General features: G+C 51.1%; 1 protein-coding gene across 8 annotated transcripts in view; it reads left to right on the top strand.

Annotated features, from left to right (window-relative positions):
* The window catches only part of ANKRD11 (ankyrin repeat domain containing 11), a 119,667-nt gene that overhangs the window by 39,400 nt on the left and 53,304 nt on the right, over window positions 1–26,963 (top strand). For 7 of the 8 annotated variants that reach the window (XM_005218779.5, XM_005218780.5, XM_005218781.5 and 4 more), the window contains exon 2: window positions 13,948–14,029. The exons of the other annotated variant lie outside the window; for it this stretch is intronic. The gene's annotated coding sequence lies outside the window, so the exon portion shown is untranslated. The remainder of the gene's footprint in view (window positions 1–13,947; window positions 14,030–26,963) is intronic. 8 annotated transcript variants of the gene reach the window in all.

The following is a 26,963-nucleotide window of genomic DNA, read 5'->3' as shown; positions in this document are numbered from 1 at the left end:
CTCTCCCTCACAGTAGTGCATTATCACATCTAACTAGAAGCTGATCGTGTGTGCATTTCTTACATCCTACACAAATGCAGTTAGGAGGCTCTTTGAAAATTACCTTGGAAATAGAACTGGAAATAGACTGGGCAGGCACTGCTCCTCAGGAGAGTGGTTTTAGGTGGATTCTTCTCAAAAGCAAAACTTCATGTTCTCTTTGCTGTTTACTTGTTGCAGGACATATGCTAGGCTAGGCTAATTCTCCCTTTTTAAAAACCTGAGGCTGTCAGGATATCAAAGTCAGAGGAGGGATGGATGTAGGAGGGTGTGGTCACAGCATCTGTGATGGTGTTCCCCTGTGTTCCTGGCAGTTGGAGGATGTGGGGTGATTGCTGGGCGCTCAGCACTGGTCCCGGGGAGAGGAGGGGGTTAGGGGTGCCGTGTGGGGGGTAGGGTGTGGCTCCCAGGGGCAGCACTCCGGGCTCTGAAGAGCTGGCAGGCTTGTCCTGGGTTTGTGGGGTCGAGGATGGCCTGGGGCCCCGGAGCCCCTCTCCTGCGGTGCTTCCCTCAGTGACCCCAATGTTGTTCTCCGACATTTGTCTGTGTCCTGAAAACCTGGGTCCCTGCCTGTTCCTGTGTTCCACAGAAGAGGCTCTGCTCTCACCGCTCAACGTGTGGGGAGACGTGTCTCCTGTGGGCAGGGGGTGGGGGGTGGGGGTGGGCGGTAGTCTGGCCATGTGTGGGGTGGTGAAGCGGTGCTCCCGGCTAGAGTTGTGGGGCTGGAACGCTCGAGGCAGAGTGGGTGCTGGGCTGTCTGATGGATGGTGGTGCTCCTCGCCGTCTCCACACAGTCTGATGTCCTTTGATGAGCAACCTCAAGCCAGGGCTTAGCCTTCCAGGGACGAGTCAGCTGTTTGCAGTCACCTCTGGCCTGCTGTGCAGAGATCTGGGCTTCGGGAAGCTTGTGCCTGGGTGCCCTGTGCTGGCCTTGGCTTTGGATCATGCCTGGTGGGTGCCGTGGATGCCTCCAGACCCTTGCTGCCCGGCTGGCCCCCTCGCACCTTGTGGGTGGAGCCCTGCCTGGTCTTTGGTTGGTACTTGTGGTTGGTTTCTGTTTGTTAGAATTGGGAAAAGTGGGCTTGTGTGCTGCTAAGCCCCCGGTGGCCCTTGTGCATTGGCCTCCATCCCTTCCCACGTCTGGGAGAAGAGGCAGTGGACAGAAGTTGTTTGCTTGGCTCCTCTGGTGCTCTTGATCTGTCGGATTTCAGGTGCCGTCCAGGGATGGACGGAGTTCCTGGGACCGAGGTCCAGGCCTCTGTAATGGGTAAAGCGGCTGATGCTGACAGCTGGCCCCCCTGCACCTCTCTCCCAAAAGGAGGCTGTCTGAGAAAGTGTGTTTTCACGCTCAGCTGCTCTTCCCAGCAGAAAGCCTTTAATGCACAGCAGATCTTGGGCGAGCAGCCACTTGCAGTTTTCCATCTGTTCAGTTCCATTTCAGACGGAAGTTATAACTAGAGCGTCTCTGGGCATGAAAATCGTTCTTGCTGATAAAGTCTTGTGCGCACTGCTGTTTGATGTGGAGGCTTGCAGTGCAGTGTGTTGTTTGAAAGTTGCACAGCCCTGTTTATCTGTGTTGAGTCCTGTTACTGTTTTACGCAGGAGCATAGAACTCATGTAAATACTTTCCTTGGTAAAACATCTCAGCCAGTTATTGTTGATTTCAGATTGAAACTTTCCATCAGCTTTTGCCCCAGCACTGGTACGTGTGAATGCTCCCTGAAGCTGTGTGCCTGACTGAGACTCATCGCCTGTGCAGCCTGGCCGTGCTGTGTCCTGTCTCACAGGTGCACGTTAGCACAGGCTCGGCTCCTGCCGCCCTCCAGGGACAGACCTCTTTGTTCTCAAGTATGTCCTTCTGAGCCTGGCTTGGTCATAGGTCATTGTTTTGTGCCCCTGCTTAATTCGTACCGTTCGTGTATCTCTTTACATGTATAAAAGGGTGTTCCTTACTTGTCCCTACAGTGTCCTTAATTCATTTCTGTTGCTTGTAAAACCTGTTGAAAGGGATTAACAGGTCTGGTTGGCCCTGGGTGGGGAGGGTGTCGCTCCCACAGTGTCCACGTGTCGTGGGCAGGTGACGTGTGTGACTGGCACCCTCACAGGTGTGCAGGGCATCTGCCTGGGGAGTGTGCCTCCTCTGCGTATCACCCCCCCAGTTGGAGGGCTCCTGATGCCGCGAGTGCAGGTGCCTGTTTGTTTTTGCTGAGAACAGGCCTAGCATCAAAGACTTCACATTTGACAGGTTTCTTGGCTAGAATAAAAATTCCTATTTATCTTTCTAGTGAAAGAGGGAGAGACCGGCTCTTGTGGTGAAGTGCTGCTAAGAGTGGCTGTGAGCCAGCTGCGGGAGTGAGGGTGACAGCCTGGAGGCTGGCCGGGGCCGAGGGGCCGGGATGGGGTCGGAGGCAGCCGGGAGCCCAGGCCTTCCCGCTGCTGGGGGAGTGGGGTCTCCTGTGAGGGTCTGGGGAAGAGGCTGAACCAACCCGAGTCTGCCTTCTTAAGGATGCAGGCTTCTCCACAAGGTGTTTACGGACATCTTTTGGAAACCAGTGTTAGGGTGTGTAAAACTACTCCTGAATGACATACTCCAGCTCAGTAAAATGGATTTGTTTTGGCCCAGAACCTAGAAGTATTGAGAGGGAGAGATGAAGACAAGCTTGCAGGATCTTGTCCCCCAACCAGGGATTGAACCCAGGCCTTGACAGTGAAAGCGCTGAGTCCTAACCACTGGACCACCAGGGAATTCCCTAGAATTGTCTTTGTTCAGCATCTGTTTTGAACACAACTCTAGGGAAAGGAAAAGGAACAGTCTTTGTCCCTTGTTAACAGGTGGCTTTCTGAGAAGTTTCCAAAGTTTGTTTGCACAAGATTCATCATGTCCGAAAACGTAGTCTTAATTATATTTTGAAGAGTAAGGATGTGGACTGTTGAGATTAAGCCCCAGTAAGAAGGAAGGAGGCCAGGCCTGTCGCCTCTCCCAGGGACTTGCGTCCGCCTGGCTGCCCTCTCCCTGCTCTGTCCTTTATGGTTTCTGCACCCCTTGTCTTGTCCGCGTGGGCTTGGTGTCCACGAGGGATGTTCAGGCCTAACTAAACCCTTCACAGATCATTGAATTAATGCTTATTACTTTACTAAAAAAATATTATATTTCTAGGATTTTAGTCACAGTTCACCTTGATTTTAGACTTTTAATTAGGAGCTGTTTAAACTGGAATAAATTGTTTTGAAATCTCCCAACAAATGCAATGCCAGGTTGAACTCTCTGGTGAATTCAAAAAGTGCTAAAGTCACCGAGGGAGGGCATGGGAAGGTAGGTTTCCAGGAGTGGCAGTCATTGGCCAGCACCATGAGGTCACTATGGCAACACTGGGTTACGTGGACTGCCGCGTGCAGCTTCTGTTTAATTATGCAGGATAGGTTTAATTTTTTAGAATCAGGTTTGCACATCTTTGAAATCATTCTTTTGAAGATTGATTTTTTTTCTATGACTTTGCATTTGTTATTGGGTAGCATAATATATTCTGACACTGGATTTGCGAAATTAAAAGTAAAATATGTAATAGACTGTTGTGTAAATTTTTTCAGTCTTTTCAGAATGAAAATTCACTTAAATATTTTAAGACTTGTCTCCCAGAGTTTGAGCACATGCGCAGTGCTGTGGGGAGACTGGAGGAGGCACCAGCAGGACTTGCAGCCCCCAGAGTGGGTGTCCCTCTTTCTGGCCCGCAGCCCTCTCCAGGGCTCCAGCCCTTTGGCTGTTGGGTCATACTTTTCTGGACCCTTGGTTGGGCTCTGGTTCCCATGCGCCCCTCCGCGGGGACCATAGACATTTTATCCCGATGTGTGTGTTAGCTGTCCATTGTTCAACTGCAGCACCCTGGGCTCTTTGGAGGACGCCTGTGGTGTGAATTGTTCCATTGTCCCCTTGAAGACCGGAGAGGAGAAAGAGGCAGGGAGAGTGAGGTAGTAGAAAGAGTGCAGAGCTGGAAGCGAGGGCACTGTATGTTTCAGAACTGCAGTGAATCCCTCTGCAGCTCTTCTTCTGAGAGCAGAGTCACAGATCACAGAGTTGAAAAGTTGGGCTTGACTCAGCTCCCAAACCAAGGACAAGCAGAGGGTGTGGGCCTTGGTGCTGCAGAGCACTCGGCCTCGGGCAGGCCGTGGGTCCAGACCCGACTGACCTCTGCTGCGGTGACTGCTCAGCCTGCCCAGGGTCTGTGTGTGAACACGTGGAGTGGACGCTGTGCTGGGCTGGGTTTGCCTGTGGAGCTGCGTATGGCTCATGAGGCTGTTGCGATGGGACCAGTGTTGTGGACAGCATGGCCATTTTCACAGGCCTCAGTCCTGAGGTCTGTCCTGTGTGTTTCAACTTCATCTTGAATATTGCTTTGCATTTTAGATCAATTTTCTTACACACACCATCCCCCACAAAATTTTTACTAGTAGCAATTTAACAATCATGTTAACGTGAACTCAGGCCAGCAGCAGCCCAGACACTGCGCAGCTTGTGGGATCTTAGTTCCCTGAGCAGGGGCTGAGCGCGGGCCCCTGGCAGTGGACGCCCAGTCCTAAGCACTGGACTGCAGGGAGTCCCGTCACCCACACCCTTCATCACTGTTTTACATGGAGCCCGTTGTCACTTGTTTTTCCTTTTGATGCCGTTTTTAGCACTAAAAGGGCATATGTATTTGATTCCATTTTCTTAGAAGTAAAACCATTAACTTTGTGTTATACATTCAGAGATCACATATTGGGTTGGCCAAAAAATTCCTTCAGTTTTAAAGTAAAAATAAGATACATTTTTCATTTTCACCAAGAACTTTATAGAACAGTGTATTCACTGTTTTGTTCCACTGCCTTCTGCCATTTTTCAGGTAATTTCATAAAAATCTGCCTTCCCAAAGCTTTTTATCTTTTTGAGCAAAGAACTGTTTCTGGTGCCTTTTGCAGTCTTCCAGGGAATTGAAATTTTTTCCATTAAGATAATTTTTAAAGATTCAAGTAAATGAAAATCTGAAGGTGCAATGTCTGCTGACTATGGCAGATGTATCAGAACTTCCCAGCCAAGCTGTAATAGTTACTGCCTGGTCATCAAAGAAACATGCATTCTTGTGTATCCTGATGGAAGATTATGTGTTTTCTGTTGGCTATTTCTGGCTGCTTTTCGTGGAGTGCTGCTTTCAGTTGGTGTGATTGGGAGCATTACTGAATTAATCATTTGGTTTTCTAGAAGGAGCTCATAGTAGAGGACTCTCTTCTAATCCCGCTGTATGCACACCACCACCGGCCTTTGGTGAGGTTAGTGGCGGCTCATTTTGCTTGCCCCAAGATCTCTTCTGTTCCATGTTATTGTGCAGTATCCACTTTTCATCGTCTGTCACAATTTGTTTTAAAATTGGAACATTTTTGTTTACATTTAAGAAGAGAATTGCATGCGGGAATACGGTCAATAAGTTTTTTTTTTTGCTTAACTTTATGTGGAACCTTAACATCAAAGTGATGAACATAATCTAGATGGTGCAAATGATTTTCACTGCTTGATTTGGATATTTTAAGTGTGTCGGCTCTCCCTCGTAATGTAACGTTGATTGTTCCCAGTTAATGTCTTGATTTGATCGCTGCCAGCTTCAACTAGTCTACCTGACTCTGGAGAATCGTCCAGGGAGAAACCTCTAGCATGAAACTTTGCAAACCACTTGTGACACGACGTTTGGTCAGTCACAGCCCCGTGTCCATACACAGCACAAATCTTTTCTTTGCATTTCAGTTGTGACTTTACCTTTCTTGAAATAGTAAAGCATAATATACTGAAAATGTTGCTTTTTCCCCATATTCAGTATTAAAACGCACACACACAAATTCACCATTTTTGAGTTTTTAGAAAACGTGTGCTGATGTGACAGCCGTCACAATATAATCTAACAAAATTGTTTTGAATCAAGTTAAAGACATCTAAGCACTACTGGAGAGAGCCATCTTATGGAAAAAACAGAGTGAACTTTTTGGCTAACCCAATATAGTTGTGCTCATGATTCATACATAGAGCTGCTTTTACCTAAGTATCGTCCATCTTTCAGAAATCTTTTGTTTTTACCGAAGACAGTGGAACTTATTAACCTTCAGTGCTAAGTAGGAACGGTAAGAGTTTTGTTGTTGTTGTGTACATATGTGCATTTTGAACAACAGCTGCCATGCATGAAGGTGATGCTCTGTCATAATAGTCACCTGTGAGATGATCAGAAGGATGTAGTTACATTTGATGCTTGAGATAAAGTCCTTTTATTTTGAAGGATCTGTGCGAGATCCTCTAGGACAGTGTCTTCCAAAATGTGAATCATGACCCGTCATTCTTAGTTAAGAAAATCTCCCCGCCCCAAGGACATAGACACAGCTTTCTGTACCGTCTGAAAATGTTGTTGTATTTCTGCTGTTTATGTTTGAGCCTGTACTCTGTCTCAGACTGATGTCTGTGCACGAGCTGATTGCTCACAGCTTCACCCATGGGCGGCCTGTCCTTTGCTTGCTGACCGGGAGTGCCTGCTGTCACGAATGGGGCCTCCCTGTGTGCCACGCGGTGCTGGAGCTTGTGTGCGTCCCATTGGTTGCCTTGTCTGTCCTGGGGACACGGTCCCGTTTTTCATCATAGGTTCTAACTGTGCTGATGTCTTGAAATGCAACTGGCTTGTATGTGTTCATCTGTATTTTGTATCCAGGAATTTCTTTTTCTACAGATGAGAAAACTTAAGACTGATACAGGCTGTTAGAATGTACCCAGGGGCACTGCCAATACAGTGGCATGGTCAGAATTTTAACAACGGCCATTAGACGCCACTGACTCTGACCTGAGCTTGCATGCATGGCCCCACGTTGATCTTCAGGACATTAACCTGGCTGCTTGTGAAGGTGGTGAGCTGGCACTCACAGATGCATCAGGGGCAGGAGAGCTGTGCCCAGGTGCATGGTCTGTGATGGCAGTCAGTGGAGTGTGCAGCCCTCTCGGGAGGAGGCCCTAGGGGCAGGGCCTCACTGTGGCCTGCCTGCTGCTGGGAGGAGTGCAGGCGCCGAGGCAGACAGTGCTCCGTTTTTGGTGTATATTGAAGACTTTGTGTGACTTCTGTCTTGTATTCTCAGTCATAAAATACATAAGTGTCTTTTTTAAAGTTTGTTTATTCATTTACTGGCTGTGCTGGGTCTTGGTTGCTGGGTGGGCTTTTCTCTGGTTGCAGTGAGCGGGGCTGCTCTCTAGTTGTGGTGCGAGGGCTTCTTACTGTGGTGACTTCTCTTCTTGTGGAGCACGCGCTCTGGGCCACGCAGGCTTCAGTAGCTGCGGCTCCCGGGCTCTAGAGTACAGGCTCAGTATTTGTGGTGCCCGGGCTTAGTTGCTCCACAGCATGTGGGGTCTTCCCAGGCCAGAGATTGAACCCATGTCTCCTGCATTGGCAGGCGAATTGATCACCACTGAGCCATCAGGGAAGCCCTATAAGTGTCATTTTTGACTCATGGAATGAGAGCCATGTTCCGTCCCCTCGCAGCTTATACATTGACATTACTTCACTTAGAGATCTGTCCTGTGTTTTCATTGTGGGTCTCTTCTCAGGAATCTAACTTAGTGCTAATGTCATTTTTCTGAAAATGGTAGCATACATGTCAGGTTAAGTTTGGGTGAGTATGATTTTTCTTCACAATTCTCCTTGTCAGCTTTTAGGAGATTGGGGACAGTCTGTGCTGAGTCATGAGGCCCCCTCCCATCTTTTTAACGATACCATTGATAAATGTATATTAAATTCAGAATTTCACTAACTTGGGGTAAGCGAGTCAGTCCATCTAAGAGCTGCTGCTGCTGCTGCTGCTGCTAAGTTGCTTCAGTCATGTCCGACTCTGTGCGACCCCATAGATGGCAGCCCACCAGGCTCCCCTGTCCCTGGGATTCTCCAGGCAATAATACTGGAGTGGGTTGCCATTTCCTTCTCCAATGAATGAAAGTGAAAAGTCAAAGTGAAGTCGCTCAGTTGTGTCTGACTCTTAGTGACCTCATGGACTGCAGCCCACCAGGCTCCTCCATCCATGGGATTTTCCAGGCAAGAGTACTGGAGTGGGGTGCCATTCCCTTCTCCAGGGGATCTTTCTGACCCAGGGATTGAACCAGGGTTTCCTGCATTTCAGGCAGACTCTTTACCATCTGAGCCACCAGGGAAGCCCCTGATCCTTACTTCAAGATGTCTCAGCTGATAATTGGTTAGTTTACTCTCGTAATTATAATTACTGAAAAATATGTAGTTAGGGCTTCCCTGGTGGCTCAGTGGTAAAGAATTTGTCTGTCAATGCAGGAGACACGGGTTTGATCCCTGGTCTGGGGAGATTCCACATGCTGCGGAGCAACTGCGCCCACAGTGCCACAACGAGTGAGCTGTGCTCCAGAGCCTGGGAGCTGCAGCTACTGAGCCTGTGTGCCTGAGGAGCTGTGCCCCATGGTGAGTGGAGCCTCAACCGCATGAGGAGCCTGCGCTCACTGAGACTAGAGAAAGCCGCGAAGACTCAGCATAGCCAGAAACAAATACATAAAATTATTTAAAAAATAAAAAACAGAAAAGTCTACAGTCAGGATGTTTTGTTTGCACGTGTCCTACAGTGTGCTGTTGATGTATTTAAGTCTGAAGGAAGTAGACAGTGGCTCCAGGAGGCAAGGGCTGCCCTGATGCTCTTATGCGTTTTGGTCTGAGTTGCGATATTCTCGCTGAATGATCATTCTGCTTTGTTCTCTTCTCACACCCAGGGTTTGAGATTTCCTAGTAATACTTGCTGTAAGGAAACAATGTGTCTTTTCTACTGGAGTTTCTCTTCCTGCTGAGGGTCATCTGCCAGGAAAGAAATTTGGATATTAATGTTTTAATAGAAGAATTTACTCACTTTTCGGAATGGAGATTCTTTGCTTGAGGGGTCTCCTGGAAGACTGGGCGGAGGGGACGCAGGTAGACCGGTGGGCGTCTCCTTGCTTGGCGGCAGAGCCTGTCGGCTGACGTGCTTGTCACTCTAACAGTCTAGCACTGTCATTGCAAGAGTGTCTTCTGGAAATTTGAGGTGGTTTAGAAATGAAGTGCAGCACCAGCACATTAGGTTAAACACAGACATTTAAAAGAGGAAGATCTCTCCTTCCTTGACTTGACAAGTTGAAAGCACGTTTGTGCAGGCAGGGCGACTGCGACCGAGGGCTGGTGGGTGGGCGTCGGGCTCCCAGCAGGCCGGTCACCACACTTTTGCGCACACCTGCCGGTTGGGCCGCACCCCACCCTGTAGCCCTTTGCACAAGGCGTTTCAGGGTGCTGTTGCTGTGATTGTGTGTTTGTGTAGTCTTCAGGGTGGGGACCCCTCTCACACCCAGGATCACAGCACAGATCACTCACGACACATTAGATCACTGGTAGCCCACAGACGATCTTGACCTGAGCCCTGACTTCCTATGAGTGGCACGGCCTAGCTGGTCCACACTCTTTGCTTTATTAGGAAGGCTTGGGTCCTGCCCCTCGGAGCAGATTTTGGACCCAGGAGGCGTGTGTCTTGGCAGGTATTGTGTCAGGCTGTTGGGTAGGCTTTCATTTGGTGGCCAGGCAGCTGGGCTGGAGCACGGTCAGTGGACCGGTAGCTGGCGTCCTTATGTCCTTGTGTTGACAGATGGACTTCGGGTCCCCTCTGAGCGTGAAGCTAGTCCTGCTCCGGTGACTTCCGTGGAACCCTCTCATTTCTGTGGTCTTCCATCTCAAACCAACCCTCTCCAATGTATTTAGAGGGTGAGGGTGGTAAGGATTCTCAAGGTTTTGTGTTTAGGGGTTTGGGTAGGCAAATGGGACTAGAGCAGTGATAATGTATTAGATTTGCTTGGAAAATATTAAAACAGTTTTGCAATACTCACCCCGAGACACAGAATCTGAAGCATCTTCCGGGGTGGGAATGTTCCGGGAACAGATCACTCAAGATTGAAGTCTTTGAAATACAAGGGCATGTCTTCTGAGCAACCTGTTGTTTCTTCTGAGCCACTTGTTTCCACCTGGAGCGTGGAAAGTCCTGGGTGGCGGTGGAGTCTGAAATTCCTGGTGGGAGCTGGAGACTTGGAGGCCAGTGTCTGCGTCGTTGGCCCGGTTTCTGTGGTTAAAGAAGAGCACGTGTGTATGTCACGCAGCTTTCCTCACCCAGTCTCTGCAGGCTGAGGGAGTGCTTCCAGTCTGAGCACTTAAGCTGGCTTGAATGGGGCTGGTTGAACACACCTTGTTTTGCATTCGATACTCTGGCTTGGAAGCTCCGTGGTGGGAGCGAGGTGGAGGAGGAGCACAGTGTGCAGGTGGGTGCGGCGAGGGCTGTCGCAGCTCTTGAAACTGGTGAGTCCAGAAAGGAGACCGTGGATACTTCGTTTCTGGACATGCACTGACTTGGAGGTAAGGCAGCCCCCGGCGCTCTGGGAGACGGCATGCTGGGCCTGTGACCTTGAGAGCTGTCAGGAGCCCACCGGGCACCATCGCTTGGCTGGGCTAGAGGGACGCAGTGGCCGGGGAGGGCATCTTACTTACTGTGTTTTTACCTCTGGTTAATTTTGCCCACTAATCGCATGTATTTGGGGTGAATTTTTACTTGGGTCAAAGGGTGATTGGGAGCTGGGTGGATTGTAAGGGCACGGATGCTCGGAGGTCTGGAGCCGGGCACTTGACTGTGATCTGGGAAGTGGCCTCCTCTCCGCACCCGCTCTCCCAGGGATCAGTTGTGTGCTCTTGCTCCGAGGCCAACACTGGGCCTGCTAGTGCCCAGGGCGCGGTGTGCAGCCCCGGAGTTGAGCACAACCGTTGTCTTCCAGCATAATGGCCACCTGACGGAGAACCAGAGAGTGGGCCTGGAGAACAGCCCCTGGACACGGGAGCGGAGGGGAGGCATCTCCTGTGAGGGAAATGGGGTGTCTTCCAGAAACTGGAAGCAGTCTGGAGTTGCTGGGGTGCCTGTGTCCCCGGGGCGCACACCTTTAGTGGGGTGCCTGCAGTGGGAACCCGCCCTCCCAGCAGGAAAGTGGGAGCTCCTTTGCTCTGTGTGTGTGTGTGCGTGTACGTGTGTGCACATACGCATGTGCGTCATCAGGGTGGCGTCTCAAGTTTGGACTCGAATCCACCCCTCGTGAGCCCAGTGACTCCTGTGGGCAGAGTGGGGTATGTAGGGATAAACGAGACACGGCGCGTTCCCTTCCCAGCAGCGTGGTGGGGGTTGTGATGACACGGGTGGGGAAGCACTGGGGCTGCTGAGTCAGGAGTCTGGCCGGCTGGTGGGGGCTGAGGCAGCAGAGGTTTGGAGCTGGATGACTCCAGGCTTCTGTCTAGGGTTTGGTCATGAGCTGGGCACAGCAGGTTTGGACTTGGAGGATCTTCTAGACAGGAGTGCCCTGAACCAGGGCAGGAAATACAGTCGTAATTACCTTGGGGCTCGTCTGTGTGCGTGTGTGATGTGGCATGTCTCTGGTGTGGTGAGCTTTGTGAGTTCAGTGAGGAGCTCTGAGCTGGAGATTGGGAATGGGGTCTAACAGAGGGCTGCTCTGATTGCCCCTGGTGGGCCCACAGGAGCAGGAGCGCTGACAGCAGAGAGGCTGCTGCGGGCTGTGATTCTGGACACAAGTGTCACGGCCGCAGCCCTGGCTTCTGAGACGGGGTGTCTGTAGGGCCAGGCGCCAGTGCCCCCGGCCACGGGAGGGGACAGTGTCCTCTCTGTGGAGAGTGGGGTGCTGACTAGGAATTCTGAGTTTGCTGGGAGCTAAACACTGGTAGTCTGTTTCCTGACTTAGACCCCCAGGAAAGCTGTCTCCTGTCTTGGTGGTCAGGGTCTCCAGTGTGTCTGTGATGTCTGAGTGACCGTGTTCTGTGTGGCTTGTTGTGTGGAAGGGGTGTGGGCGCTTAGCACCCTAGGCCCAGGAAGTGCCCAGGGTGGTGGAGGGTGGTGTGTCCCAAGTGACAGCGTGCTGGTTTCAGAGACTGAGCAGTAGTTGTTATTTGCTGTATTCTAGGTGTTGACTTCATCATAAACACTGTGTTATCCTGTTACTGTCTTAATAGGAAAATCAAGACACTTAGGGAGCAGCTTGTGCTTTTCAAGAAAACCAAGGTGTGGTTGGAAGCTGCTTTTCTAGTCCTTGTGCTTAACGTCAGCTTCAGAAATCCTGTGCCAGCAACAGGACAAAAAAGTCCTGACCCAGCTGTGTACACACACGTGTAGCTCATGTGCAGACCCTGGGAGTCCACTGTCCACGAGCGCTTGTCCCGCCAGCCGTGCCCGGTTCCTGTCTGCGCGTCCCATCCTGACATGGCACCACTGGTGTGTGTGAAGATGGGAAGGTTCTTGATGGGATTGTGGAAACCGGGTTTGTATGCTCCTGGGACCGCACAGCTCTCTCGGAAGGGCAGTGTTGCTGTGACCCTGCCGTGTCACCTCCTCTTCCCGCTGGCAGTGTCGCTTGTTCATACGGCCAGGCCACAGTGTCCACTGATTTGATTTCTGGCGTAGGTCTTTGGAGAGGCTTCTCAATAAAATCTGTGTTTTGTTTTTTTTTTAATAGTGATTTTGGAGGATCATATATGGTACCATTTGCTCTTCTTTTGATACTAGATTTTGACTTTCAAATAGTTGAAGTTGCTGGTTTTGATGTAAAAATATTTGATGAATGAAAAGATGTTTTTAGTTGTCTGTGTACCTTTAAACTCCTAGTTTTGAATGAATACATTATAAATCAAATGTATTATTTCATGTACCTAAATTTTTTATTATTATTTTATTTTTGGCTTTGCTGGGTCTTTGTTGCAATGTGGGGGCTTCCTCTGGTTGTGGTGGGGAGGGGCTGCTCTTTGTTGCAGCACACAGGCTTCTCGTTTCGGTGGCTTCTCATCGCGGAGCACCTGTCCTCGAGTGGGCAGGCTTCAGCAGTGGGGGCACATGGGCTTGCTTGTCCCGCAGCATGTGAAATCATCCAAGACCAGGTCTCAAACCCGTGCACTTTGCATTGGCAGGTAGATAGCCATTGAACTGCCGGGAAGTCTCAAGTTTCATGTGTTTTTGAAAGACCCAGATACATTCAGTATATCCCTCCAAGACATTTTTTCATTCATTGATAAGATTTTTGAGATTTGCTTCTGATGTGTAGCTGCAGCTTACTTGTGAGTAAGGGGGCTGTTTGCCTGTGGCTGGCCTGCCCACGAGGCCCCTCTGTGTGATATTTCTTAGTGACATTGATGACACGTGCTGGTCCTTGTGGGGTCGCCCAGGCCCTCTGGCTTCTCCTGAGCTGGACCTAGAGGCACGTTTCTGACCTTGGATCCTGGGAGCTCATTTGGTCTGAATCATTGTCCTTTGCCTTTGCGGGCAGGTCCCTGGGTAGGTGAAGGGAGGAAGTGGGGAGGGGACAGTGTCGTGGGACTGGCCTGTCTGAGGGGCAGGCGTGGCTGGCGTGCGGGGTGAGTTCCAATTTTACTCTTGAGTGTGACAGTGAGTCTGTAGAAGCTACAAAATCCGTAACTCTGGCAGAGGCTTACTGTCAAACTCCTGAAAGGAGAACGTCTGCAGATGGCCCTTCCAGGGCCCCAGGCCTCAGGCGCCTGCTCTGGGGAGAATGACTGGCCCGTTCCGGTGTTCTCTCCTTAACTGGCCTTTCTGAGCAGTGCTGTCCAGGAGCGGAGTCCAGACAGAGGTGTCTGCTTAGGGTGCCCTCCCTGAGTCCCGGGTGTGAGCGCCTCTCCTGTACAGCCAGACACCCTAAAACCTCGGGGTTGTTGGAGTGACCCAAAGTGAAGGAAGGGCCATGGTGTAGTCCACACAGAGAGAGGCGACATTACGAAAAGAACTGAGGGGAAATTAGTATTTATAGGCGCTCACTGGATCCTCTTGTTTCAGAATCTCCTCACCGCTGCTCTGGGACACGCCTCTGTTGGATTTAATTTACAGTCATCAGCCACGGCTTTCAGCGATGGACTCGGTAAGAATTTTATTGCACCTGCTCTCTCTCAACAGTTTGTATTGTTTTCATTGGTTTGTAAAAAGAAGTATTAAAGTCATTCTTACCTCTCCTTGCTGGTTTTCTTGGGCTTGATAGAGTTTTGTCTCAGTATCTGGGTTTTGTCTTGGATTTCAGGGAAACAAGGGGCTGCAGGGTGGTGGTGAGCCCTGTGGGTCAGTAGGTAGCTTCCCTGGTGTCCCAGGGAGAGGCGCCTGTGGACACATGAAGACGCTGGGCAGCCTGGTCTGTGCCGAAAGTTGACTTCTTACCAACGTTCTGTCTTAGTGGCTCTCTCCCCAGGTGACCTGGGCCCGCAGCCCCGCTTGCTCCCTGTCTGGTGCTCTGGGCCTGTGGCGCTCGCACCACCTGAGCGTTGTCATCCCTCCGCCGGGGAAGCGGGGTGGCCCATGCTGCTCTGTGTGCGGGCCGGCCAGTAGGCACACGTGAATTTCCTTAGGTTTGAGGCCCGCGTGTGTGGTTGGTGGGTGTGGGGTGGGCTCTTGGCCGGGTTGCCTTGAGCTTGCCTTCTCCTGGGAGTCCTGGTGCAGCCTCAGCCTGGCTGGACACTCTGCTCTAGGATGGAGTCCTCCTCCCTTAGGGGACACGTCCCAGGGGCAGTTCCTCGTGTCTTCTGATCTGTGGATTGATAACAGTTGGAAAGAAAACTTGGCTCCTTTCAGTGTTTCATACCTTGACCTGGTATTAAGGTTTTAAAGCCAACAGCCCCAGAGTGTATTCTGTGTGTTTTGTGCTGTTTCCAGCAGACAGGGAAGAAGCCTTTCCTGCTGCTCAACCCCACAGACTCAACCCTGCCTCAACTGTCCTCTGTGCGGCCACTTTGAGATGCACCTGGCCGGCCTCTCTGATGATAGAAGTGTTTCCTTGGAAATGGAGTTGAGTGCGATGGAGAACTCTGAGTTTGCAGGGTGGTCTGGAGTGGGAGAGCAGCCGGCCCGGCCACTGGTGGGTGGTGTGGGGTCGGGGTGTGGTGGGCTCTGTTGCCCCCGGGAGGCCCCCAGGGCGGTCTTCCAGGATGAACCCATGCATTCCAGGGCAGCCACTGAGAGCCTCTGCCCTGGGGCAGGAGGCAGAGGGGAGCCAGGCCCACCCACACCTGCAGGCTTGAGCCTGGCCTTTGTTTGGAGACTGGAAGGCTGGCCTTAATTTATGACAAGAAAAAACAAGATGCTGCCTAAATGAGGTAATTAGTAAGCATTTGGTGATTCTTGATGAAAAGAAACCAATTTACCAGCCAGGCTGCTGACAGGTTCCGGGGCTGGCCTGATGGCTCTAGTGGATTTCGAGCAGTGGGCGTGTTCCTGTTTGGAATGCTGTCTGAGATGGAAGGGTTGTCATTTTGACAGTACGTCACACAGGTAATCCAGGGTATCTAATGCTGTTGATCACTTTTGTGAACCATAAATATTCAGTCAATACTGATTACACTGATTATAATTGTCTTCAGAAATCCACTGTTTGGATGTGATAGAGATAAGGGTGTGACTGCGGGTGTGAACACTGGTGGAAGGGTCTACATTCCGTGACCTTTCCTAGCATCTGAAGGCACAAGTTTAAAAACACTAATTTTGCAGGCTTTGTAATGCTTTTTCATTGTTATTCATATCATCCATTGTTCTTAATTTTCATTCTGACCACATAAGGTGGAATGTGAACCACTGAGGTCCCATCTGAGGTCACCGTTTCCAACAGAGGTGGCTACGTGTTTCCATCTGTGCCCGTGTCCCTCCCCGGCATCCTTTAGGGCCCAGTTTGGATAGACTCTGGGCTGGTCTGTAGTGACTGTGGCTCCGGGGTCCATGACGGGGCGGGCTGATTGGATTTGCATGGTTTTTTTTTGGATCACACGGTTTGAAGGTCATACTGTGTTACAGTTATTGACCCTGCCGCCACCTGAGCAGCATCCGGCCACTGGTGGCTGTGGCCCTTCACATCACAGCACACGCGGTGTGCCTTGGCTGCAGGGCGGTGGCGGGTGGATTTGCAGTTGGTGAGAAGCTCATAGATCATAGTGTGCTAATAATACATTTGCCTGTTTAACAGATATTTGTCAGGATTTAAAAATAGATAACAAAGCACACTTTTTGCTTCTTTCTCAAAGAAATATGCATAGCTAATTATACAAGTAAAACTTATGTATTCTAGATTTTTGAGTATAATAACTTTTTATTATAATTTTAGAGTTCTGGCTGCTCTAGGCTCTCTTAAAATACATACAGAGTACGGAATATTAGACGCCATTTAAATTAGGCTTCATTAAATGCTCGCTTTTGTTCCTATAGACATTGGCCACTGTGTTTACACGCTTTCCCAGAAAAGTCCTCACTCTTGCCCGCCACAGGTCTTGGTGGTCAGTAAACACTGGGTCTCTTACGCCAAGACATTTGAGGTGCTGGGAAAACTCGTGTGGCCAAGGAGAGGGTTTGGGAAGCAGGCAGGTGAGAGAAACAGGGCGTCTGGGCCCAGCTTGCACCCTAGTTCGTCCGGGTGTTTCTGGCTGCAGCAGCCTCAGGGCTCTGGTTCCACACAGTTGTGCTGGGCAGGAAGGAGCTGGAAGGGCTTGTGGGCTGTTAGTAGCAGCTCATCTGTTGCTTATAATATTGCAGTCATTTTCCTTCCGTTGTTAGCAACAGGGCTTCTCACGGAACCAGTGTTCTTCGTATTTGTTTATATCTATTTGACTCTACTGTGTCGCTTGTGGAATCTGAGTTCCCCGACCAGGGCTTGAACCCGGGCTTCGGCAGTGAAAGTGTGGAGTCCTGACCACCAGGGACCACCAGGGAACTCCCTATTTTATTTTTTGAGCCATCAGATTTTAAAAGCTGGCTAAAGGGATTTCCTCCAAGTGTTATGTTGGAGGGTGAAGAGATGGCCTGCATCTGCTTCAGAACAGAACTGCACAGCTTCTGTGAAACCCGAGCTGAACTGGCCTGTGGGGCCAGCATGGAGTCCCTCCTCCTTCCTGCCGCCCCTCAGGACCGGGCTCTGTGAGGCTTTCGAGGTTTCTGCAGGCCGGTGTTTGAGGCCATTCCTGAGTCCACTTGGACCTCAACGGGAGGAGGAGGTTGGGTAAGGTGGTGGAGGTGCTGTGCGCTGGTGGATTGTCTGGGGGCTGACCAGATGGAGGTGGGGAGGAGGGTGTGGGCGGAGGTGGGGAGGCGCCTTTGTGGCTGGACGGTGTTTACTCTAGAATAGATGCCTTTTTTAAAAATTAAGTTTTGTTGGTGTCTAGTTGATGTATAATGTTGTGTTAGTTTCTGCCATACAGCAAAGTGGCTCAGTTATACATGTTTCCACTCTTCTTTAGATTTTATTTCCGTATAGGTCATTACAGAGTGCTGATAGGGTTCCCTAGAGTTATCAGTTCTATACGTAGTAGTGCTTATCTGCCATGGAATTGGTACCTTGATCGTCACTTGTGTTGTTGTTCAGTCGCTCAGTTTTATCTCTTTGTGACCCTTTGGACTGTAGCCCACCAGGCTCCTCTGTCCATGGGATTCTCCAGGCAAGAATACTGGAGTGGGTTGCCATTCCCTTCTCCAGGGGATCTTCCTGACCCAGGGATCGAATCCCTGTCTCCTGCATTGGCAGGAGAATTCTTTACCACTGAGCCACCAGGGAAGCCAGACATTTGTGTTGCCCTTGGGGAATAGGGATTTGGGTATTCTTAGTGTCAAGAAAAGGGATGGTGGTGAGGTTCTCGGTGTGCTGTGTTCTGAGGGTGAGGATGCCGTGTTTGATCCGCAGAGTTATCTGCTGGGGGTGCTGCAGGTGGACTGAGGGCTGACCAGAAGGCGAGGAAGGTAAGCAGAGCAGAGCCAACAGCAGTGCAGAGCCGTGGCCGAGGGTAGCGTGGGCCCCCGGGTTGCCATCAGGAAGGCGGGGCAGGCAGTGCTCGTGTGCTCGCTGTCTCAGCGCCTGCCCGCTCCCTGCGTCTGTGCAGGCAGAGGCCCTGGGGCAAGGCCAGAGTGCTGGGAGGAAGGAGGGGGTGGGAACCAGCTCTTGGGAAGTCACGTGGCACTTAGGCCTTGGACTCTGTGGACCTTTTGTGAATGGGTGGTTTATCACAAGTAAACCCAGGGCCCTTGAGCACCTTGGAGGGTCCTGGCTGGCTGTGTGGGTGGGGTCTCATGGGCCGTGCATCTGCATCTGGTTCCCAGCCGACTGTCCACTTCAGCCTCCTCCAGGAACCTCCTCCTTGTCCATTTTCTCCATCTCCTAGTTAGGGTCAGCCTGGGTTTAAAATTTGTTCTTGTTAATTTTTGGGGCAAGGATTTTTTACTTTTTTAATTCTTCTGTTCTTTTGAAAAGTTTACTGTCTAGCTCACCTCCCCTGCGCCTGGCACCCCTGCGTGTTTTCGTCTTGGCCTCGGGCAGAGCGGCGGACGTAGGGAGGAGCCGCAGGAAGCCTGGGCTGCAGAAGCAGGACAGTGGGTTCCTGCCCTGTGTTTGTGTGTGTGTGTGTGTGGGGGGGTCTCTAGAGTCTGTGTGAGTTGGGTGCTGGAGCCTGTGGAGTCAGCGCTGCTGTAGCCCAGCCTCACAGCTAGCATGTCGGATGCTGTCTTGGCTTGAGGCCTATGGCATGAATGGGTCAGGGGACGAACAGGTTTTCAGCCTTGCCTGGGGGGCAGGGCACAGCTGGAGAAACCCTGTTGTGGGCATTTTTATGGGAAAAGCTATGATCAGATGTGTAAGCTCCTCTAATCTCCTTTAGCTAATACTTCACTTTTTTTTTTAGAAGAAAAAATATCCCTTTTCTTTGTGCTTGAGTCTGCACACAACATCTCCCTGGCATCCTCCATCTGGTGACAGCTGTTCTTCAGGTCTCTGGGTGGGGTCTCCATCTCCCAAGGCTAATGTGGGAGGGGTTCTACTCTTCCAGGAACCCCAAAGGGCTGTGAGCGGCACCAACTGTCCAGACACCTTCACTTTTGTATTTCTTCCCCATTCCCCACACTTTTCAAAGACGCTGAATAGTAGCATTTTCAAGGTTCCATAACTATCAGCAGCAGACTGAGTGCATCCTGGAGTCCTGGTTACACTGAGGAGAGAGGTCACCATGCAGGCGTCTGCCTTGAGGGGGCGCAGGGAGCGAATGCAGGGGCCCCTCTTTACACTTGTGCCATGGTTGTGCTGCAGTGTGTGTGGTGGGGGTGGGTGTGGGTTTGTGGTGGCTGTGTGGTGTATCTGTGGTGGGGGATACGTGGTGGTGGGGTGCTGTGTGTGTGGGTTTGTGGTGGCTGTGTGATGGGTGCTGTGTGTGTGTATGTATGTGGGTTTGGGCTTGTGATGTGTATAATGTGTATCTGGTGGGGGAAATGTGCAGTGCTGTGTATGTAGGTTTGTGGTGGCTGTGTGGTGTATCTGTGGTGGGGGATACGTGGTAGTGGGGTGCTGTGTATGTGTGTGTGTTTGTAGTGGCTGTGTGGCTTATCTGGTGTGGGGTATAGTGGTGGGGTGCAGTGTGTGTGTGTGTGGCATATCCGTGGTGGGGGATATGTGGTGGGGTGCTGTGTGTGTATGTATGTTTGGGTTTGTGTGTGTGTGGGGGGGGTATCTGTGGTGGTGGGGTGTTTGTGTGTGTGTGTATGTGTGGGGTGTCTGGTGGTGGGGTGCTGTGTGTGTGTATGTGTGGGTTTGTGGTGTGTGTTACAGGTGTCTGTGGTGGGGTGGTGTGTGTGTGTGTGTATGTGTGTGGTGTGTGTTACAGGTGTCTCTGGTGGTGGGGTGTTGTGTGTATGTATGTGTGGGTTTCTGGTGTGTGTGGGGGTGTCTGGTGGGTGTTGTGTGTGGGGGGGTGTCTATGGTAGTGGGGTGTTGTGTGTGTATGTATGTGTGGGTTTGTGGTGTGTGTGGGTGTGTCTGTGGTGGGGGGGTGTTGTGTATGTGTGGGTTTGTGGTGTGTGGGGGTGTCTTTGGTGGGGGGGTGTTGTGTATGTGTGGGTTTCTGGTGTGTGTGTGGGTGTCTGTGGGGGGGGTGTTGTGTGTTGGGGGGGTGTCTATGGTAATGGGGTGTTGTGTGTGTGTGGGTTTGTGGTGTGGGTGTGGGTGTCTGGTGGGGGGGTGTTGTGTATGTGTGGGTTTGTGGTGTGTGTAGGGGTGTCTGTGGTGGTGGGGTGTTGTGTATGTGTGGGTTTGTGGTGTGTGTGTGGGTGTGTGGGTGTCTGGTGGGGGGGTGTTGTGTATGTGTGGGTTTCTGGTGTGTGTGGGGGTGTCTGTGGTGGGGGGATTGTGTGTGTGTGTGTGTGTGTGTGTGTGTGTGTGTGTATGTATGTGTGGGTTTGTGGCGTGGGGGGTGCTGTGTGTGTGTGTGTGGGTTTGTGGCGTGGGGGGTGCTGTGTGTGTGTGTGTGTGGTGTCTTGGGCCGTCACGCAGTGCTCAGCGCTGGCACAGGGGTCACGTGCCTGGATGTGCGCAGTGCAGGGTGAGGCCTGGGCGCAGGGCAGGCAGGACCAAGCCTGCGTACTAGGCTGACGGCAGAGCTGTGTTCTAGAGGCCCTGTGCCTGCCGTCGTGGTCCGTTTCTTGTCCAGGGAAGAAGCTGCTGTCCTGTTCACTCTGAGCCTTTTGCTCTTTGTCCTGAGGCTTAAGTGAACCTTGGTTCATGTCCCCAGGACAGTGGCCTCAAAGGAGTCAGCGGCATCTGCAGCCCCCTGAGAGGGTGGCAGGTGGAGACCGCCCAGCTGTCGGCCCCTGGGGGTGCGTGGCTGCCTGTGTGGAATGGGGCAGCGCCCGGGGCCCTGCTGGGGTGGCTGATCCCACACTGCTGCCGACGTCCTCGTTCTTGACCTGATCATTTGTCACCTTGGCCAGAGATGGAGTCGTATACCCTTTCTGCCCTCCCACAGCAGAGGGGCCCCTTGAGCCTGAGGAGGGCAGAGCCTGGGCACTGGGTGGGGAGCAGGTGAGACGGGAGGCCGGGCTGGTGGCGGAGGGCCCGGACCAGCCTTTCGGGCTACCTCTCTTACAGAAGCCAGGCGCTCTGTTCCTCTTTTTCAGGCTCACAACAGAATCAAACAGCAAGGTGTAGAGATTTCCCATACACACTCAGCGCCCACTCACTCACCCCAGAGGAGCGATTGATCTGTGTATTTATTTATTAAAAGTTTGTTTATTTTTGGCTGCACTGTTCGCTGCTGTTCGGGCTTTCTCTGGTTGCAGCGGGAGGTGAGTCCTCTCTAGCTGCGGTGTGGTGACTGCAGCCTCTGCACTGCAGGCTCAGTTGCTGTGGGGCACGGGCTAAGCTGCCCCGTGGCATGTGGTATCTTCCTGGCCATGCCCCTTGCATTGGCAGGCGGATTCCTATCCTCTGTGCCCCCAGGCGCCTGCAGTTGATATGCTGCTGCACAGACTGGGCGTCCCCAGGGTCCGCAGGCTGCATCCAGCCTCCCTCTGGGTGCTGGCGCTCTGTGTGTGCTGCAGTGTCTCCCTCCACCTCCCCTGTCTGCACTCTTGCCTTCTCCAGAGCATCCGGTGGTCAGGCTCATACTGCCTTCTCAGGTTGGCTCCTACCACTTAGTAACGTGCATTTAAGGGGCTTCCGTGTCCTTTCAAGGCTTGATAGCTCATTTTTCTTTTTCTTTTTTAGTGCTGAATAATAATAATAGCCCATTGTCTAGATGTTCCACAGTTTATTTATCCATTCACCTACTGAAAGGCATCTTGGATCACTTTATTGTCTCTCTGGTCTTCTTGGATGGGAAATAGACAGTAAACAAAGCCCGCTGCTGACCTCTGAACTCAGTTCTGACCTCTCTGTGAACTGCTTGGAAAAGGGGGCGTTGCCCTCTGGACACTTGTCCTATGCTGTCCTCCATTTCCGAGAGCCCTGGACTGTGCGGGATGTTGCTCCAGAACACTGCAGCCTGAGATGCCTCTCGGAGAAGCCATCCCAACAGTGCGAAGCCAGTGATGGGCAACAGGGAGAAGGATGGCCTCAGGCCCTGGTCTCCAGGGGTCTGGGGGCGCACACCCCAGTCCAGAGGTGGTGCAGGGCCCTCACTGGGCCCAAGGGAGCCTGTGTGCCTGTCCAGTCACTGTGCTTTGGGCCACACCACTTAAGTTTCCTTTCAGAGACTAGACCAGCAGTATTTAGCCTGGGCTTAAACATGTAGAGTCATGAGGTCTGTAGCCATTTGTGTGCTGCCAGTCTCCAGACTCAACCCACACACTGCGTTTTTGAGAATGGGCTCTGTTCCCAGACTCAGCAGTGGGGTTGATGCTCGGGGCCTGAGCCCTGTTCTGAAGCAGGTCTGCCGGGTGGTTCAGGTAGCCAGCTCAGGGACCGTCCATCCACCCCTGTTCTGCAGCTTCACTGCAAGGCCTTCATCCCCATCTGTAAATGACGTTGATTCTGGACCCTTGAATCCTGACCCTCAGAGTACTGAGTGCTGGGTCTGCACAGGGGTGCTTGCTGTTCAGTCTGCTGAGCAGGAAGCACGCAGGCCCAGTCCTGTCTGCCCGGGGCACAGGGCCCTCCCGCGTGTCAGGGGGAGGAGAACCAACAGACAGGCCCGCTTCCCTGCTTCAGTCTCCTCCGTCCACACGGCCCTGGGAGACAGAAAGCCGGCGCTTCCTGGAGAGATGTGCTCAGATTTTTGTATGTTCATCTTTTACTTCTTCTCACACACATGTATTAAAGGGTCACGTTATAGGTGCGGTCTTGGGAGGGTCTGTGACGGAATGGGGCCTGGAGTAGGCATCTTTCCTGCCCGCCCGTGTTCCTGGACCCTGTCGTTTTGGAAACTCTTCATGTTGGGAGCACCGAGGGGCCCAAATGAGTCCTGTCCGTGTCCCTGTCCGGGACATCTATCAATTAAAACTCTCATTTACTCATTTCGTTTAAAAAGTAGGAGTAATAAACTCATTGTACATTACTCTAAATAGCACAGCTTTACTCAAAAACCACTGTATTTTCCAAAATGAAAAACTGTCATATGTTCCTTTGGTTAAAGTATACCAGAAAAATGTAGCTGGAATAGGGAAGAATATTTGAAGAGCTTTTTTGGGGGGCCACACCCTGTAGCTTGCAGAGTCTTTGTTCCCTGACCAGGGATTGAACCCAGGCCATGGCAGTGAAAGCACCAAGTTCTAACCACTGGATCACCAGGGAATTCCCTTTAATAGCTTTCTGGTACAGTTCTGGAGGTAGTGTTTGATACGATACTGAAACCGAACGAATGGCCATGTGGTGAAGGTCAGAGGAAGCGCGGGGTCCTGCTCTGGGTCCCAGTTAGTTCTTCTCAGCCGTGTTTGACCCTTGGTCTTTTTTGTACTGTAACCAGACCTTTTACCTGTTTTGAGTTCTGCAGCAGTGCCCACGGGCAGTTGGTCAGCTGTGGTGTACTCAATTCTTTCCATCTTTCAGATGCTAACATATTTTATTTTGCTGCTTTTGTTTTTCTTGTTCTCTCTCTCATCAGAGGAGCCTTTAAGCCACCAGAAGCTGTCTGTTCATAGAGTTTTCCAAAATTCTGGTATTTGATCAAATACTTGAATTTTAGCATTGGCAAATTCCCAGTGGTTAGGATCCTGAGCTTCTGATACTGGGGGCCTGGGTTCAATCCCGGTGTGGGGAAATAAGATCTCTCAAGCTGTGCGGCCAAAAATAAAAAGTAGAATTAAAGCCAAAGTTCAGGTGTTTTCCTGGAAGTGGCAGTCTAACTTTGTTCATTTTCTAGAAGCAGTCTGCCAAATTCCTGTGTCTCTAGAGCCTGCCTGTCAGTCATTCTTGCATATAAAAATGGTGTTCCCTGAAAAAATGCTTTTGCTGGAGGCAACTATTATTGGTACACGGGATAAATGTTTCATGTGCATTTCATATTTTGTCACATAGAATATGAAAAAGACAAGTATGGAAAGGCCTGGTGTTTAATGAAATTAACAATTACTACTTCATCATGGAGGTTCTTAAGCAATTGGACCATCACCTTTGCATCATGAGTGCAAATACCACCCCAGCCAAAGAGGCAGTGTTGCTATGAAAAAAGTTTCCAAAGTGGGTTGCCAAAATTCCTTCGGGTCCTTGGACCACATTTTATAAACAGCTATACTGAGCTCTTCAGCCTGTATGAGAAATCGTAGTTTAACAAATCAAGTCAGCCTGCATGCTTGTTGGTCACTCAGAATGTGACAGCCTCAGGAAACCGCCAGAGTGTGCATTACTTCTCCCCAGTGCGTCAGTGCTTGAGTCTGTGTGCATTTTCAGAAGGCTCCTGATCCGGTAGAGCCTTGGTGGTAAGTCCCCTCCTGTAGTTGTCAAGGGGACATGAACATAGGCCCCCTTTAGAGCAGGTGTCTGTATGTGTCTCCCGGCTTGGTCTTTTGGCGAGCTCACATTCTCAGCTGTGGATCAGTCCCCTCAGCTGCTTTCCCTTCCTCTGGCCTCCCCTTTCTCTGCAGACTGGCAGCAGAAAGGCAGCAGAAGGCCGAAGGCCACACACCCTGCGTGCCTCTGCTCCTGGGCGGCTGCTCCTGGGACAGGTTGCTGGGTGCCGTCCCGCCCTCCTCTAGCAGCGCCGCCCCTGCCTGGGCCTCAGCCGGTTTCCTTGCATAGTTCTACCTGTGCAGAAGCTGTCTCCAGACTGGCTGTGTGCCTCACAGCTTTACACACCGATTCTCTTGGTCGTGAACCATGTAGCTCACACTTGGCTGACTGAAGTTTTGTCTTTTGTGGTTCAGCCTCGTCACTTGATCTAAAAATTTGTCTTTGTTTTTCCAGATTTTGCAGATCTTTTAAGATGATCTGGATTGTGATGACTCAGAACATATTGGTACACAGTTGCTGGCTTGGAGTTCTGTGTGATGTTGTTCAGTTGTTAGGTTGTGTCTGTTTGTGACCTCATGGACTGCAGAACGCCTGGCTTCCCTGTCCTTCATTATCTCCTGGAGTTTGCTCAAATTCATGTCCTTTGAGTCAGTGATGCTGACTAACCATCTCATCCTCTGCCGCCCCCTTCTCCTTTTTGCCTTCAATCTTGCCCAGCATCAGGGTCTTTTCTGATGAGGTGGTTCTTCGCATCAGGTGGCCAAAGTACTGGAGCTTCAGCAATAGTCCTTACAACGAAGGAGCAAACATCTTTTAATTTCATGGCTGCAGTCACTGTCTGCAGTGATTTTGGAGCCCAAGAAAGTAAAGTCTGTTACTGTTTCCACTTTTTCCCCTTCTGTATTCTGTGAAGTGTGGGACTGGATGTCATGTTCTTAAGTTTTTTTGAAAGTTGAGTTTTAAGCCAGCTTTTTCACTCTCTTCTTTCACTTTCATCAACAGGCTCTTTAGTTCCTCTTTATTTTCTATTATGAGAGTGATATCATCTGCATATTTGAGGTTGCTGGTATTTCTCCCAGCAGTCTTGATTCCAGCTTGTGACTCATCCAGCCCAACGTGGGCTTTTGCCCGTGGCAGCGAGCGGGGGCTGCTCTCTAGTTGCGGTGCGTGGGCTGCTCATTGCAGTGGCTTCTTTTGGTGGGAACACGGCCTCCAGGGTGCCCTGGCCTAGTAGTTGGGGCACACAGGCTTAGTTGCTCTACTGCATGTGGTGTCTTCCCAGACCAGGGCTAGCAAACCCGTGTCTCCTGCATTGGCCGGCGGATTCTTTGCCACTGAGTCACCAGGGAAGCCCCAGTGAATATAATTTCTGAGAAGTGAAGGCGTAGTCCTTTGGTTCTGTTTTCTTGTCGGGACCAGTTTCTTCGCCCTCTTTCTTGCCATAGAGGGCAGCCCTTGGCCAGCCTAGGACACGGGAGCCCGTCCGAGCCTCCCTGCTGTGGACCGGAGTGTCTCCATCTCCAGCAGGGAGGGGGCAGGCGGGGAGGCTCCTGGGCTGAGGTCTCAAGATGCGAGCACCACGGGCGCTGTAGCTGTCTGGGGAGTGCGTTTACTCAGATGTTCTGGGTCCCGGCCATGGAGAATTGGTGTTTCTTTGAACCTTCTCTCTGAGCCTGTGTTCAGAAAAGCTAGAGTAGAGGAGCAGTAGGATTTGTTCGTTAGGTGTTGGCTTCGGGGCTGCCTAGAAAGCATTTAGTTGTCCAACTAGAAAGTCATGAAGAGGGTAGAGGTTACAGGTGGCATACAACATCTGTCGGTTGTTCGGGATGTGGGGTTTAGCTGCGTTTCTGCAGCAGAGCTGGCGGCGGCTTGGATGCTGCTGGGTGCTTTCCCTTTGTGGCTCATCTCTGGCTGGAATCCAGCCAGGCTTCCTGGGAGGGGTTCTCTCTGTGTGGGGTGCTCTGTGCCACACGCTGCCCTGTGCTGGAGGATAGATCTGGTTTCCTTTTTATGGCTTGGAAGCTCTTGCCTCTCTAACCAACTCTGCTGTGGAAAGTGGCTTCTTGGTGCGTGCTTATGTCTGTGCTCTTGCATGTGCACACACACAAGCAAACTCCTCACAGACCTTCCGTGATGCAGACACCAATGGGGCTGTCGTTAGGATTGAATTATGCATATACTAAATGTGGGCTGCTGTAAAATGTTGTCAGACCAAAGGACGTGTTTGAGGCAAATGGAAGGAAAAGATCATTCCATCCCTAAGTTTAAAATTTTTTTATGTTTTATTCTGCACCCCCCCCCCAGTGTTATTGAGACACAATTGACATTTCACCTTGTGTAAGTTTCAGGTGTGCAGTGAAATGACCCCATGGATTTAGTCATCTTCTGTCACCTCACACAGCGGTAAATGTTGTTTCTTGTGATAAGAACTTGTAAGACCGCTCTGCCCTCTCTGCCATCTCCCTCCTCCACCACACCTGACTCTCTGTGCCAGCTGCCTCTCGTGGGCTCCCTCTCAGCTCTGTGTGTGTGTCGATCGCTGTTGTGTTCTGCATCAGTGTCCGTATGAAGCTGAGGCACACGCCTTTGTCTCAGAACAACTTCAGGGCAGGTGGCTCCTGCGCACGAC

The sequence above is a fragment of the Bos taurus genome, chromosome 18, assembly GCF_002263795.3.
Source record: "Bos taurus isolate L1 Dominette 01449 registration number 42190680 breed Hereford chromosome 18, ARS-UCD2.0, whole genome shotgun sequence".
In the NCBI taxonomy this organism is placed as follows: domain Eukaryota; kingdom Metazoa; phylum Chordata; class Mammalia; order Artiodactyla; family Bovidae; genus Bos; species Bos taurus.
Note: the sequence above shows the minus strand (reverse complement) of the source record. Positions and strands in the feature narration are given on the sequence as shown.